General features: G+C 32.5%; 1 long non-coding RNA gene across 3 annotated transcripts in view; it reads left to right on the plus strand.

Moving 5' to 3' along the window:
- The first annotated feature begins 6,001 nt into the window (after positions 1-6,001).
- LOC143248383 (uncharacterized) overlaps positions 6,002-15,964 on the plus strand; it is a 40,584-nt gene continuing 30,621 nt past the window's right edge. For 2 of the 3 annotated variants that reach the window (XR_013026953.1, XR_013026956.1), the window contains exons 1-2: positions 6,002-6,203; positions 7,944-8,063. This is a non-coding gene — a long non-coding RNA (uncharacterized LOC143248383). The remainder of the gene's footprint in view (positions 6,204-7,943; positions 8,064-15,964) is intronic. The other variant, XR_013026954.1, reaches the window with a different exon arrangement.

Genomic DNA, 15,964 nt, shown 5'->3' on the forward strand with positions numbered 1-15,964 from the left:
AATGGCAAAAATCAGACTTCTTCATACAACACCGCTTTGAGTATTTGAATGTTTATTTTTCTGTTACCTTAACTATAATTTCGTCTATTCTATTACTTGTGAGGTTTAAGACACATGGATAATTTAAACTTTGATGGTTCAAAAAACTTTGTATATCAACTAGAGGAATATGTCATCAGCAGAGGAATCACAGAAATTTGAAAGTCATCAGTTCTCCAAACCGAACGAAGAAGATTTAAGCACAGTTAATTGGATATTATTACTTATTACGTAACTTGCTGTTACATAATCTGTTATACAATAGCCTACGTATCGACTGGCGTTATGAATAAACTTGAGAACTAATAAATTATTCAATAACTGCACATAACGATCCCAAGCCAGATCAAACAATTACTTGAAGTATGGTTCAGCTCCAACTACATTTACTCTAGTTCAAGATGGCCGATGATCCACCGATGTGCTCACCAATTGCGTCATTTGTCTGTGAGTTGCACAGATATGTTTCGGGAGAGAAACTTTAAAACCTAAACTATGGCTTCAGTGAGTAAATAACACGTCTGTAGATTAGACAAATACAGCAACCAAAACATACGAGTTCCATTATCATTTCAGTATCTAAAATCTATCTAATAGCTTACGAGAGAAGAAATATGAACCAGTCAAATATCTTCTTTTTTTAATATTCGGATTATTAGAACTAAAAGAGCTCTAAAAATAAAAGTGTTAGAAATAGATATGAAAAGAAACCTCATCAACCGGCAGCTAAATATGATGTCAAATATTGACTAATACATCAGTCAATGATTTTTTTTTCCAAGATCCATTTAGTTTTGCAGGCATGAACAGAAACTTGTCACAAGTCCACTAGACAGCCAATCTAACTTCACTAAATATGTCTCGTGTCATAGATCACACTCGGACTGAGGCATTCAAAAGACGAAGTCGGTTCTGTTCAAACAGAACTACTAAATAATTCATATACAACACAATAAGAATTATGTTGGTGAAACAGAATTATGTTGATGAAACAGAAGAAATAATGGAAAGATAAATAACGGAACAAAGATTTGACGTAAGATGGATCAACGTTGAATAATAGGATGTCACCAACCATGACTGGAAATGCTTTGAAGATATACTCTAAAACAAGCTCGAGTCGTACATTTTGAACGAACTATTTGTAATAATAAAAAAAGTGATGAATGGAACGTTTGGGAGCATTGTAGATGATTAGAGTACATGGGCCTTATTAATCTTATTTACGTAGGACTCTCTGCGTCAAACAATGATGTTTTATTGTTGATAAAGAATGTACAACAAAGTAAGATTGTTTGTTTGTTTTTTTAATTTCGCGCAAAGCTACACGAGGGCTATCTGCGCTAGCCGTCCCTAATTTTGCAGTGTACAACTAGAGGAAAGGCAGCTAGTCATCACTACCCACTGCATACTCTTGGGCTACTCTTTTTACCAACGGCTGAAAGGGCGAGCATGTTTGATGCAAACGGGATAACCCATCACGTAGCTTGGTACTTCGTTCCAAACAATCAGTGTTACCTGATGAAGATTACATAATGCTTTACTAGCTAAGAACATATTGCATTTTACTAACTGAGATTATATATTACATCTTACTAACTAAAATTATGTAACGTTTAACTAGTTAAGATTACATAATGCTTTACTGGCTTAGATTATATAATATTTTACTAGTTAAGATTACATTATGCTTTACTAGCTACGATTACATTACATTTTACTAGCTGAGATTATATAACTTAATGTTTTACTGAGTTAGAAAACGTTTCATTGCTAAGACTGCATAACTTTTTAGTAGTTTAAAAATACTAAACGTATGAAAAGAAACAATTGTAAGTCTACCATACTCTTTTCATACTTGAAACGGGTATTATTGCAATGTAGTAACACACATATACATTACTACCAAATACGATTATCTGACAATTAAGACGTTCAACACACTGAAAAATAACCGACATAAATAGCGATTTAACTAATTATTTTTAACTATATGACCATTAATGCTATTGTCTCTTTTAGTACTCTCCCTTATGCTGCTGAAAACATATGCACCTGGTAATAATACGTGGGTTTAACTCATACATAAAATCATAACAATCATGTAATAGAATTCAATTTTGTGTTTATTTTGTCAGTAACATATTTCTCGCTTGAATTTAATACGTTGGTTTTAGTGTTCTAAGAAAAAACTTTATAATTGTTGTAAGGTTTGCAGTCCTAAATAACGTGGGTTTATGTGTTCTGAACAATCGGGTTAACATCTTCAGACAAGGAATATAACCAACATAAAGTTTCAGTTTTAACTTCTTCAGAATGACTGCTAATTATCAGACTGCGTCACGTTATTACGAGGTATCAGTTATAAACTTACTATTATAACCATTTCGTTAATTCTATGCCACTAAGCAAAAAGTTATTTTTTTAACATCAACATTTCATAATTCTTTAGTGTAATAACGATTTACAAAGTAGTAACGAACGTATGTAACGTTCATTTTAGGAAATCTTACATTAGTGTTTAGTGACGAGCCTACAGAGGTGAATAATTAATTCAAAAATACGACAAAAGCAACGTTTACATCAGGAAGGTTCTAATATTAATAATTGCAACGTTCGCCTTATAGTACCGGATCCTCATTGGATAAAACTAGAACAAAATCACTTTGTATTTAACATAATTGTCTTTTCGTTTATGAAATTATACTTTCTGATTAATTATTAGGCATAATAATTCCAGCCTGGTTAAAACTTACGTATACTATCTCATTCAAAATTAATCTACACTGAAGAAATACTGCTGTTGTATAATGGAAAAATAGAGAATTTCAAGCAATTTCTATGACCATATCGAAATTGTTCACCGAAGCCACCAAACGTTTATGGCTTAATATTCATGGTAAGTCCTTGGATGATTTATAAAAACTTAAACTAGTTTAAGTCCCAGCACTTCACTCTTGGTGTATTAAATAATCTTTAAACTTTTAGTATTAAAAGTTTATCAAGAGTTTATGATAATTATTTAATATCTACATTAATCCCTAGTGCACTTACTTAAGGTAATAACTTTGCGTCAAACTAACATTTCTGTTCAGTTTTTTAGTATTTTTATTAGGTACAAGTTATAAGAGTCAATTAATTAAACCATTTTTGCATTATAAGCATTAAAAACATTGAGGTAAAGCCAACATCTTCAATCTTCTTCGTAGATGAATTATTCTTTTATTGAATGTCATACTTGAAAACCTTTAGAGACATGGAAGGTATACATTTATTTTCTAATTAATTATTTTATAATTAACACAGTAAAATAGATGATTGCATACGTTGCTTGTTTCCACTTGAACGCAAGGTGCTTTAACGTTACACACTTAAATATTGATTATTGGGTAATTTATATATTAGATTTTTTTTCTAATTCGGCTTTTATATAAAATCACTTTTAAAATCAAAGTTGTATGATATTGTAAGCTGATTAATGAATCAAAGTTACTAACTAACCGAAAAAGGTAAATCCTTTCACAAAAAACATCTTATGGAAATGTAAATAAGTCGTTATATATTTACGTAACTTTCTTTAAAGGAGGGAACTATTTTTAACGTATTCTCTGACTTTCTATCCAAAAATGCACATTAGCTCATCACGTTCCCACAAAATGACGTTCCGAACTTTGAGGTCATGTCCACATTGTATAAACATTTATGACATCGCACTAAAACAGCCCAAGAGTTGCGGTAAGTGCCATTTAAATTTGAATCTTATTGGTCAATTAGTTCAAAGTTAGTGACGGCCATGCGCATATAATAGTTTGTGCAGCTTTACATAAGAAGACAGAAATAAATAAACAAACCCGTTGAGAAGCAAATTACAGACAAGAGTTACAACTACATTTATATCAAAATGTCATTATGACATTGATATCGAAAGCCATATTCAGATACAATGGTGGAAATATAGTCAACTTTCTCGCAGTGTAAAACTGTTAATAAGCAGTAATACGATCCTATAAAATTACTGTATTTATAGTAAAATCACATTAATAAATTGACTGTCACTCTTATTACATACTCACTGAATAAAGTGTGAAAAATGTTATGTATTATCACACGTGTTCGAACAGAGCTCATTAGCTCCGAAACATTGAATGTTTTTCTAATACGTAGTTAACACTTATTCACATCGGTTTACTTGATGTCATATATCAGATACGACTGCTGCTACTATTAGATTGTAATTGTACATTAATAATTTAAAGATCACTGTACTTATATAAGTGATATAGATATTTCATGTTCTAAGAATACAGTATATATAAATGTGTTTTAATTCTGATTTTGTCGTTTTCTTCGACTTACGTAAATGTTAGATAATAAATGATGAATGTTATGTGTTATCGTCTTAAGGGTTTAGTATAAAATAAAACAACATCAATACTTGTCTGAATTATATATTTTTTTCTTGTTTTTTTTATTTTTCAATAAAAACTGAAACATAGTTCAAGACTTTTTGATGAAAAACAAATTCCGCCTCGTTTATCCAAAAAACAGGAGAATTCTACATGTGGCATATGTCTCAATGTACATTTTCATTAGTGCCTATCAATATATCTACCTTTGTTGTACGTGTGATTTTTCCATATGAATAGTTCAGAATCGCGTGTTTTGAATTAGTCCTTGTATCCACTATATAACTACAACAAACAGTTATTAATAGACAACCAACCAAGATGGTACTCAACATCTCGATATTGTCATTCCTTTAACCTGAAACTTTAAGACTTTAGGTAATAACTACTGTGCAAATTATTCGTGTTGCACCTTATTGTTAAGAAGAAGACTATTGTGTGATTTTACTGTTGCACCCTATTTTGAAGAAGACTTCTGCTTTTGTAGTTTGTATCGAAACCTGATGTCTTCTGTTGTTAATCCGTTGACACAGCGATTTTGGCGCTGATAAACTTATTATAAACTAACGTTTGAACATTGTCTTTACTTCTAAGTTATTTGTATAAAATACCGACACATAAATCATTTAACGCCCACTAGAGGTACAGCGGTATGTCTGAGGACTCACACCGCTAATCTCGGTCGTCCAAACATGCTTGCCCTTTCAGCCGTGGGGGCGTTATAATATGACGGTCAATCCCACTATTCGTTGGTAAAAGAGTAGTCCAAGAGTTGTCGGTGGGTGGTGATGACTAGCTGCCTTCCCTCTAGTCTCACGCTGCTAAATTAGGGACGGCTAGCGCAGATAGAGCTCGTGTAGCTTTGCGCGAAATTCGTAAAAACAAAACAAACACACCGCAAAAAAACATATTACGATACTCGTGATGGGCAAAGCACAGATAGTCCTATGTATAACTTTGTGCCTAATTATAATCAAACAAAAACGATTTCAGTACTTTTTACAATCAGAGTATCAGTTATCATATCACTACAATTTATCCTGTTAAGGAAACAGAAAATAGTAAAATTTCTGATATACGAACACATTTATTAGACTTAAAAAGATGACCTACTGTGTCGAATTAAACATTTGTTTTGTTATCTCGAGAATATTTCTGCAGATTTATGGACGTGCTTTTGTTAAACATACGACGTCCTATTTTACTGGAATTTTTTATTCTTATGTAATCACTTATATCGTGGAAATTTTTAATAACCAATTGTAGTCTCTTACGTAAGTAATTTAGTTTCAATATTTAAGCGTAATTATTTTCAGTGATGTAACTTACAATACTCTTCCAAAGTAATAAATAACGGAAATTATAAAATATTTGAATGAAGGTGTAAAAATATTATGTTAAAAAAATAAATGAAGTTTATCAGCATATTACACTGCGCCATTTTTATCTGAATACGCGTAATTGTTTGTTTGTTTTTAATTTTGCGCAAAGCTACACGAGGGTTATCTGCCCGAGCCGTCCCTAATTCAGCAGTGTAAGACTAGAAGGGAAGGCAACCAGTCATCACCATCACCGCCAATTCTTGGGCTACTCTTTTACCAACGAATAATGGGATTGACCGTAACATCTTAACGCCCCCGGTGTAACGGTGATTGGAACCTGTGATCCTCGAGTGCCTCAACCATCTGGTCATGCCGGGCTACGTGCAATTGAAGGCGTATTTAAAAATATAATGATCAGTGAATATTTAACGGTTGGGTGAGTTCTTAATACTATTCAGGTGGTTTTGTTTGTTTTAATTATAGTCCTCACAGCTTAGGTTTGGGTATATTGTTCATACGATAATATGACTATTGCTGTATTAACTTCAGGAAACGATTTAAAACATCAGCTAACAATAAATCACAAGTTCAATAAAAGCTGAGAAAAAAGCACTTATAAGTGCATGTCCAGGTTGTTAAAGCGCTCGACTCGTAATCTGAAGTTCGAGGGTTCGAATCCTCCGTCGCACGAAACATAATCGCCCTTTCAGCCGTGAGGACAATATAATGTAATGGTCAATCCCACTATTCGTTGGTAACCCAAGAGTTGGCGGTGGGTGGTGATGACTGGCTGTCTTCCCTCTAGTGTTACTCTTCTAAATTAGGGACGGCTAGCACAGATAGACCTCGTGTAATTCTGTGCGAATTTCAAAAACAAACAAACAAGCTGAGAGCGTTCTAGTTTCATCCGAAAAATATTATTCATTTTTAATATAAAATAAACAGGGCATTTACTTCTGAAATGGAGCACCCCCTGACTTACATCACCCAAAATCTGGTATTAATACTAGTGATAAGCATAGTACAGAGAATTTTTTAGCTTAATATTAATACACACACTACTGGCCAAAACCTTAAGGCCAGGGAACATAAAGAAAAAAATATGCATTTTGCGTTGTTAGACTCAACCACTTGTTTGAGTAGAGTTTATGAAAATAACAAAAGGGAAAATTTAAAAAACCTTTTTAGCATTTAATGGGGAAAATGTGAATACAATTAAATTTTAAAACGATTTACTTTAAGTTAATTAAATAAAATAACAATACAAACAAATTGAGTTGTAAGTTGTAAAGATGATTGTTTTTCTTCTTTTTATTACTTTTATTCCTAAGTATTCTTTAAATTTTGGCTTTATATTAGGTTGAGGAATAATTCGTGAGCGTTTTTAAATAATTTCATTCAAGCATTACATGCAAGACTATACAATACTTCAATGCATGAACACATTACACCGAAAACATTTATTATGATACTTTATTTCATGTAATACCTAGGTATATAGTATGCATTGTTTTAAACGAAATTGCAAAAAATTAAATGCGAAAAGCAGATGGTGTCGAAAATGTTCGATTTTGTCCACTTGACATTCCATTTAATGAGCTGAAAATGAAAGTAAAAATTAAAGACATATGAAAATCAAACACACCATCTATTAGAGCAAAAAATTATCTACCAAATGACATGAAATATTTTGCGAAAGCGTTTCATTTATGAATATATTTTTTAACTTGAAAAAACGCTCACGAATTATTCCTTAACCCAATAGTTATAGATTGAATAGAGTTTTCAATTTTTAAACACTTAGAAGACTATCTGCGGTTACTATGACAAACTATAGTTTTTGCAATATATATATAAATTCTATAAGGCTGACGTTACTGTTATTGTGAGATAAATTTGATAAAATTAAATAAAATTATTTTATTTAAATCATTACTTCCTTCACCCACTTGTAATCATAATACATTTTGATTGTCGTATTGTCAAGACTGCTGGTAAGGGTTTTAAAACTTAAATTATAATAAAGTATATAACGTCTTCTGAGGTCATCTTCAGGTTAACAATAAGGTCGAAGCGTTGTTCTGTACTTTATTTTAATTGAAGTGCTAATATCCATACCAGTCGTGTTGATAATACATTTTTACTTCAAGTGGGTTTCTCGTTATCACGAATTTAGATTGTCGGTTGCTCAAGGAGAACCACAGATAAGAAACGAATTGAAGATTACCTACATTAGACGGTAATAACTGAATACAGAAAACAAACTGGGTTAAACTAGGACTAAGAAATTGACTGGGTAAGCTATTTTTTATAAGTAAGCTTCTGTTACTTTCCTTCTCTGAATTAATTTCACATGAATTTTAAGTTGATAGGATTCATTTTTTATTATACATACATTTGTTCCAATATAGGCCACATTCGTACTATATTAATGGAGAATTTGTAAAATTCAACGTTCAAAAATAGTTCTGACATATGAAACTGTCTTCCGATTTTAGTAAAGTTTAAATTTTATAATTTTTTTTGAAAATCTTAACACAGGTGCTACATGGAGATTTATATACTGGTTTTTGGTTTGGTTTGTTTTGAATTTTTTATCAAAGCTACACGAGGGTTATCTGCGCTAGCCATCCCTAATGTACCAGGGTAAGAGTAGAAGGAAGGCAGCTAGTCATCACCACCCACCGTCAAATCTTGGGCTACTCTGGCATGGCCTGGTGGTTAAGGCGTTCGACTCGTAATCTGAGGGTCGCGGGTTCGAATCCCCGTCACACCAGACATGCTAACCCTTTGAACCTTGCCTTCCCTCTAGTCTCACACTGCTAAATTATAGACGGCTAGCGCAGATAGACCTCATGTAGCTTCGCGCGAAATTCGAAACAAACCATCCAAACCACAGTATAATTTCTTATGAGCATATAAATATTATTGTTTTAAGCAATAAGTTTTCTTTTGTTGTTTTTTTAAGTGCATTGGCAGTATATCATCCCATTGGTTACCCAGCAGAACCTTAAACCTACTTTTTATTATTACTACATCAGTAATTCTGCTTTGGAATTACATCACCATTATTAAACGTCCTGTACATTTACATCATTATCATCAGGTTGTGAGACCTCGACATCAGTTTTCCTTCTTGTAAGTCATAAATAAAGTATTATTACTTCATTATTATACTGCATACTATAAATACTATTGTACTAAGATTTCTGTTTCAGCAACTCATACCTTAGGCCATATTTGTGTTACATTACTTCGCAGAAACTAAATATAAGCTTTATTATTATTTTGTTTAATGTTCGCGTTACTAGTTTCATATGAAAGAAACACATTAAATAAACAGTAGAATAACTTACGTAACTCTATTTAAAACGTTAGATGAAATTGCGAAAATTAATCTAGACTTCATTCTGTGGTCTCTTGTCCCGTTAGAGTTGAAACGACTTTGTTAATGTTATTAGTGACACTTGAATGACAATATTTCTCTGTTGAACATAACTGGTTTCATAAATGGAATGATTTTAGTTTATATGATACATTTATATCACATTCATATAAAGGTATTAAATTATTAATTAGGCATACTTCGCTTTTTGCTCAGCACCATATTTAGTTATTTTATTATTGTTGTTAGTAATGGACAGTATACTTAGCATACAGGTCCCTATGCGAGAGCCTCACGCTATTACAGCAGTATGTCTACGGATTTACAGGGTTCGATTCTCCTTGGTGGGCTCAGCAGCTAGCCCGATGTGTCTTCACAATAACGAGACACACCCAAACACACACACACTCTATTCAAGAGTCAGCGCTTAACGACACAAGGCTTCAAACCTAATATTAAACTCAACTCACCACAATAGTATATTAGTATATTTTTGTAGCTTTTCGTGGGCATCAATCTTTCATTATCTGATGGACGGAGTGAAATATTAGCCGGTAACTGTTTTCTCTACTGCATAAATGACAAAAAAATGTCTTCAGTTATATAGTCACTTAAGAAATGTGTAACTGAAAACCATCCAATCCACAGTCAATGAGTGATTTGAGTCTTAGCAAACAAAAATAGAACGAATGAACTATAATAACAAGAAACAATATTGTGCATATCAAACTAAGTAAAGTCTTGAATAAGTAGTCTGTTAGAAATATAGTTGTCCGGTTCACACCATCAATTTCACGCAGAGTCTGTTTGAGGATAAAGATCCGCAGTAAACACCTAACGTTTTGGTTGACTTAGCGTACGTAGAAGAACTTGATTATACACTGGGCTACAAGAACTTCTATCTCTGTTTTAATAGATTTCAGTATTTGTTCATCTTCACCTTTAACCCTTGTTTGCCACGTGCATGTAATCCTCCCCTTTAAGCCCCATGTTTTGTTATCTTTGTTCTTCACCACAACCACTTTCATGTTTCCACACCCATTTTCATGTTTCAAAACTGTTTCCTCGTAACTCACTTGTCTATAGCGCTAACCCTTACATAAATCCAATTGCTTGAGATTCCCATAAAACATCACCTCACATGTCTAGCCCTAACTTCACATGCAAAAAAAAACCTTGCTTTTAAAACTCTTCTGGGTTTCAGGTTCACGTTTCTTTAACGTTCAATGCTCAGTTAAATTCGAGCATTTCAAAATCGAATTGATGAAGAGACGCCTAGTGTAAAAAATAACAATCTAGAGTTTTGTAAGTAAAAATATTGAGACAGCCACAAATCTCATAAACCTTTTACTTGTTATAATATATTATATTCATTACAAAAACAATAACCATGAATGTCTGATTGTTGTTTTTAATGTGTTTGCAGAAAGTACTTGTAAGTTAAGAAGTAATTAGTTTGGTAGTTGTGATAAACTAAACAAAATAACTAAAATCTTGTCATTTGACATTTTTGGGTTAACTTTTCCTCATACATTTCTAAAGTTTACTGGTTTCACTCATCATTTTTGGGTTAACTTTTCCTCATACATTTCTAAAGTTTACTGGTTTCACTCATCATTTTTGGGTTAACTTTTCCTCATACATTTCTAAAGTTTCCTGGTTTCACTCATGAATTAATTGTTAGAGAAAAACAAATCTTTAAGCTTAGCTGGAGTGTTTCTGTTTTGTTTTTCAAATTTGAAAAAAACAACAAAAAACATTGAATATTAAACATCAAATCTCAAATGAAAGGTAATATGATTTGGGTTGTGGGTTTGGTATGTTGCTATAAATACGTGATTTTTTTCTTTTAACGATTCTTATAAAGGTGCCTGTGCTGGTATCCTATATATAACCACCATTTTATCTGAAAGAAATTACTTAGTGAATCATTCAGAACTGTTTTTCCTGGTACTTTACATATAAGTATGTATATATCAAGATGGAATGTCACCGTTTTATAAAACGTAAGAATTCTGAATATTTTTGGTTACTAAAGGTATCTAAACGAGTTTCAACAAAACTCTTATGTCTACATAATCGACATTTCATCCAATCTTTTTTGACACTTCGTAAAGTCTCTTGCTTCAATAAGTGCTTTATTTCTTTTGCATAACATGGGAACTTAGCTACGGCATACATTAGATTAAACTGAAACTTATTTGGAAACTACGTAAACATTATTTATAGTCGTCTTTGTTGATATATGTGTAACGATCTTTAAAACATGTCACGTGTAGTAATTCCTTTCAAATTTGCCCAGTGTATGAAATATAAGAACAAACATATGTATTTCGACACGTATTTACTGGTTTTCGTATAATGGGTAATTAGTATATTAGCTTTAAAACTGTTTATCTACATATTTTAACAATATGTGATATATATATATATATATTTATGATCATACAGTTCATATTTACGCAAAGACAATATAAACATGACTTTGCTTTAATCACTTAAAGCAATTTTTCTTTTGTTCTTTTCACACGTCCCGATATACAACTATGGATATACAACTGTAAATTCAGGGGTTCGATTCCCCTTGATGGGCTCAGCAGATAGACCGATGTAGCTTTGCTATAATAAAACCCACACATACACACTTTTCACACGTTTATTTATTTCTGAGATATTTATAAACGTTCGTAATGGTCCCGAATTTACTATTACACATCTATTTTAATATTGATGCTTGCTAAGTTAAATTTATATTTAGAAATGTACATAAGTTATACTATTAAATCTATATTGCAAAATTTCTGCCTACTCAGTAAAGTTGTAGCAGATTCTCGAGTGTAAGATTCAACAATATATTTGTGCATGTAAATACTAATGCATCGTCAGTATTGTTGTGTAGGATGAAATTTCGAAAAAGTTTCTTCACGGCTATAAATGTAACCAACGCGATGCACCAAGAAACGGTATATATTATTAGTTTCCTATGTTGGTGTACTATAAACCTCGAAAACTAACTCTGTTTAATATTTATTAATCGGGAACTTCAGATATTTGACGAAAAATCTCTATAAATTTCGAATATCACAAATCATTTTAATTTCATCTGATTCACATCGCACATTCATATGTTTACAAAAACGTTATGTGATTTTAGCGGTGAAAAACTCGAAGTGGGTAGTACAAAGAACTCATATCTAACTGACTCCATGTTAAGTGAATTGTACCTTCATCTACTCAAAAATTAACTCGCACATGGTGAATCCTAGATAACATATCAAATAAGTTCTAGCCCAGAAATGTCTTGATATTGTTTGTAAGTTTGAAAAAATCGTTGTACTTAGATCATTATGTGTAATAATCGTTATTATAAAACGTGTTGTTGTTTATATACTTAAAACTTGTTTGTTAAACTTGATGACACGTATCATAAATTGGATACACATTAACATTTATGTTTTGTTTGTTTGGGAATTTCGCACAAAGCTACTAGAGGGCTGTCTGTGCTAGCCGTCCCTAATTTAGCAGTGTAAGACTAGAGGGAAGGCAGCTAGTCATCACCACCCACCGCCAACTCTTGGACTACTCTTTTACCAACGAATAGTGGGATTGACCGTCACATTATACACCCCCACGGCTGGGAGGGCGAGCATGTTTAGCGCGACGCGGGCGCGAACCCGCGACCCTCGGATTACGAGTCGCACGCCTTACACGCTTGGCCATGCCGGGCCAACATTTATGTAATTTCTAAATTTAAATTATTATATAACTCTGTTTGAGGTTATTTCACTTTGTAATAGATAACATAATGTATTCATTATTTATGATGTTACATTTAACATAGTAAACTTAAAACAGGAATGATTTTCTACCCAGAAAACAGCGTAAACACCAATCAAACTGATACTATTTATTAATGAAAGAATCACATTACTCTAAAAGTAAATATAGGGGGTGTTAGTTCCTATGAAATCAAACATATATTAATAATTAATTTAACAATAAAACATACACACAAAAACACACACACGTATATAAGTGTATGTTTATAGGACTAAAAACATAAACAAGTAGTGACAAATTATATGCAAATGAATTTTATGAGGTTTAATTAATTGTTTGCATTTCTGGAGTCAGAATTTGCATATGTCGCATAATATATTAAAACAAATATCTCTTTTGCTATGTCATAATTTTTCAACGGATCCAGTCGTGACAGCAATATTTCATCACACGTCTTTCAAACATAGGAAAATGACTGGTTACTAGATTAGCATTGAATGTTATTCCTTTTCTCAGAAAAGCATAGCTTTAGTTTTCACTATTTGCTGAATCTAGCTTTCCTACAACAAACATGGAAAAAACTATCCAGCTTTCAGTTCCATAAGACATGTTTACAAGGAAAGCTGACATTATTGAATGAAACTATAACCTCGTTTTCTTAAAGTACATTTCTCCAGGGTATATGGGAAACGTATTGCTTTTTGTTCTCAAAATATCTAAGACACAATAAAAAACGACAAGACTTCTGCTAATGATTTATAGTCTTCACGTAGGGAATTAGGTTACTGATTTATAGCTCTTCGTCTAGATTCAAAACTTATTAGGTTGGGACTCTATCGAGAAAATATTCAACTCTGTTTTTTAAATAGCAATCAGTAGCTCAAGAGGCAAAAGCATTGGAAATTTCAAACCAATTCAACTTTTTATTTTCTTATTACGTAATGAGCAGCTTTGTATCGTTCATAATATATTGAAACTGTCCACAAAAAGATGAAAACATTAGTATATTTTGAAAGTAAACAGCTTTCGCCAACTCAACTTTATACACGTGTAATTTATTCATTCGAATTTTACAAAACGTACGTGAACTAGTTTAAACTTTGAGAACTCGCTCGATGTACGTTTTAAAGTATATTACTTGCTCATTGTCTCCCAGTCTTTGGACTTACAAAACTAGAAACCGGGTTTCAATACCCCTGGTGGGCAGTGCACATTGTTTAACTTTGTGCATAACTTCAAACAAACACTAGCTCATTGTGGCGGAGTTTCTCAAAGAAACTCTCTTTCTCAGAGAACATAAACTTATCTAATTTTATTGGCAAGAAACAATTTAAAACTTACGGTAAGTAAAGGCCTTCCAGTTATATTTTATTTCAGACTATCATATTTAATAATTCATTTTCTAAATTTAAATGTCTGAAACAGAAACACACACATGAAATATTAGATTCTTCTTCAAAGAAAACCACCTTTCTTATAAAAAAATTCCCTGAAATATTTACTTTAATTAAATTATTTTTTTCACTGCGACAAACTCAGTAATACTTGATTTAATAATACGACAAACTTATACAAGCTTCAGATACTTGTTGAAACTTAGGTCTTAATCATGTAGAAATCGTTCATGGTTAGAAACCTATTTCACAAGCCTTACTAAGGAAGCCTAAGGGTAAAGAAACCTTCTCTGTTTGGACCTTTATCACAGTTAACTTGTACGTAAAACGTGTCTTTATCGAGGGATAGGTTTGTACTTTAAACATACGATGACTAACTATATATAGTCGGAATTATACGAATATTAGCCTCCGGCAGAGCAAAAAGATTGAACAAGTTTAAAGTTTCATCATGCATACAAACAAAATAAATTATTGATTACGTTTCACAGAAGTAAACAAGCTTTCCTTTGGTTTAGTAAATATACATGTACTCATATAATAACTGTTTAACAGTTATACATTGTCCAACAGAATAAAAAGTCTTAAGAGTGTAGAAAATCTCTGAAAAAAATTACGTCTGTGAGACGTAACGAAGAATTTCTGATAAAGAGTGTATTAATTTCATTAATTTTTCAACATATTTTCTATTATCTTTATGCAGAAAAGAAATGTGAAGACAAATGCAGCTAGTCAAAGTTATAGTGATGCAACGGATGCAAAAATAAAACTACACCATATGATGCAATATGTTACTGGTAGTGATCAAATATATAAGCTTAGTAATTTTAAATCTGAATCTGTTTGTATTTACTAGTTTGCGTGCTAGACTGGAAAGATTATAACTCGTTATAGGACAGGCGCTATTCTGCTGAAAGTTACGCCAGGTTTTCACTTTCCCTTGAGAAGCCTAAGGATTTATAACACTAAAAATCAGAGAATAATAACCAGCTCTGTATATTTAAGCTTAACAACAAACAAAGATAAGTTTTCTTTATAAACACTAAAACTTCACATGGTAGTTTTAACTAGTTTTGTTTCGGGAGGAAGCGGTAAACAGAAAAGAACGGTTAGTTCTAGACCGGTTATAACACTCCACGTTTGTTTATTTGTTTTTGGAATTTCACGCAAAGCTACACGAGGGCTATCTGCGCTAGTCGTCTCTAATTTAGCAGTGTAAGATTAGAAGGAAGGCAGCTAGTCATTACCACCCACCGCCAAGTCTTGGGCTACTCTTTTATCAACGAATAGTGGGATTGACCGTCGCATTATAACGCCCCCATGGCTTAAAGAACGAGCATGTTTGGTGCGACTGGGATGTGAACTCGCGACCCTCAGATTACAAGTCGAACGCCTTAACCTACCTTGCCATGCCGGGCCACATTCTACGTAATAGAAGCATTAGTAATGTCTTAGATATTCCATCACAGTGAGACGTTTCATAATTTCTATGAGATAATTTTTTTGTTTTCCAATACGGGTTTCAAAGAAAACGTTCGTGCTGTTATTTCATACTTAACCTCTACTGGCTCTGAACTTCTATAATGATCTTACTTCACGTTAGTTAGTCTGTTTGTTTGTTTTTTAATATCGCTCAAA

The sequence above is a fragment of the Tachypleus tridentatus genome, chromosome 4, assembly GCF_004210375.1.
Source record: "Tachypleus tridentatus isolate NWPU-2018 chromosome 4, ASM421037v1, whole genome shotgun sequence".
Lineage (NCBI taxonomy): Eukaryota > Metazoa > Arthropoda > Merostomata > Xiphosura > Limulidae > Tachypleus > Tachypleus tridentatus.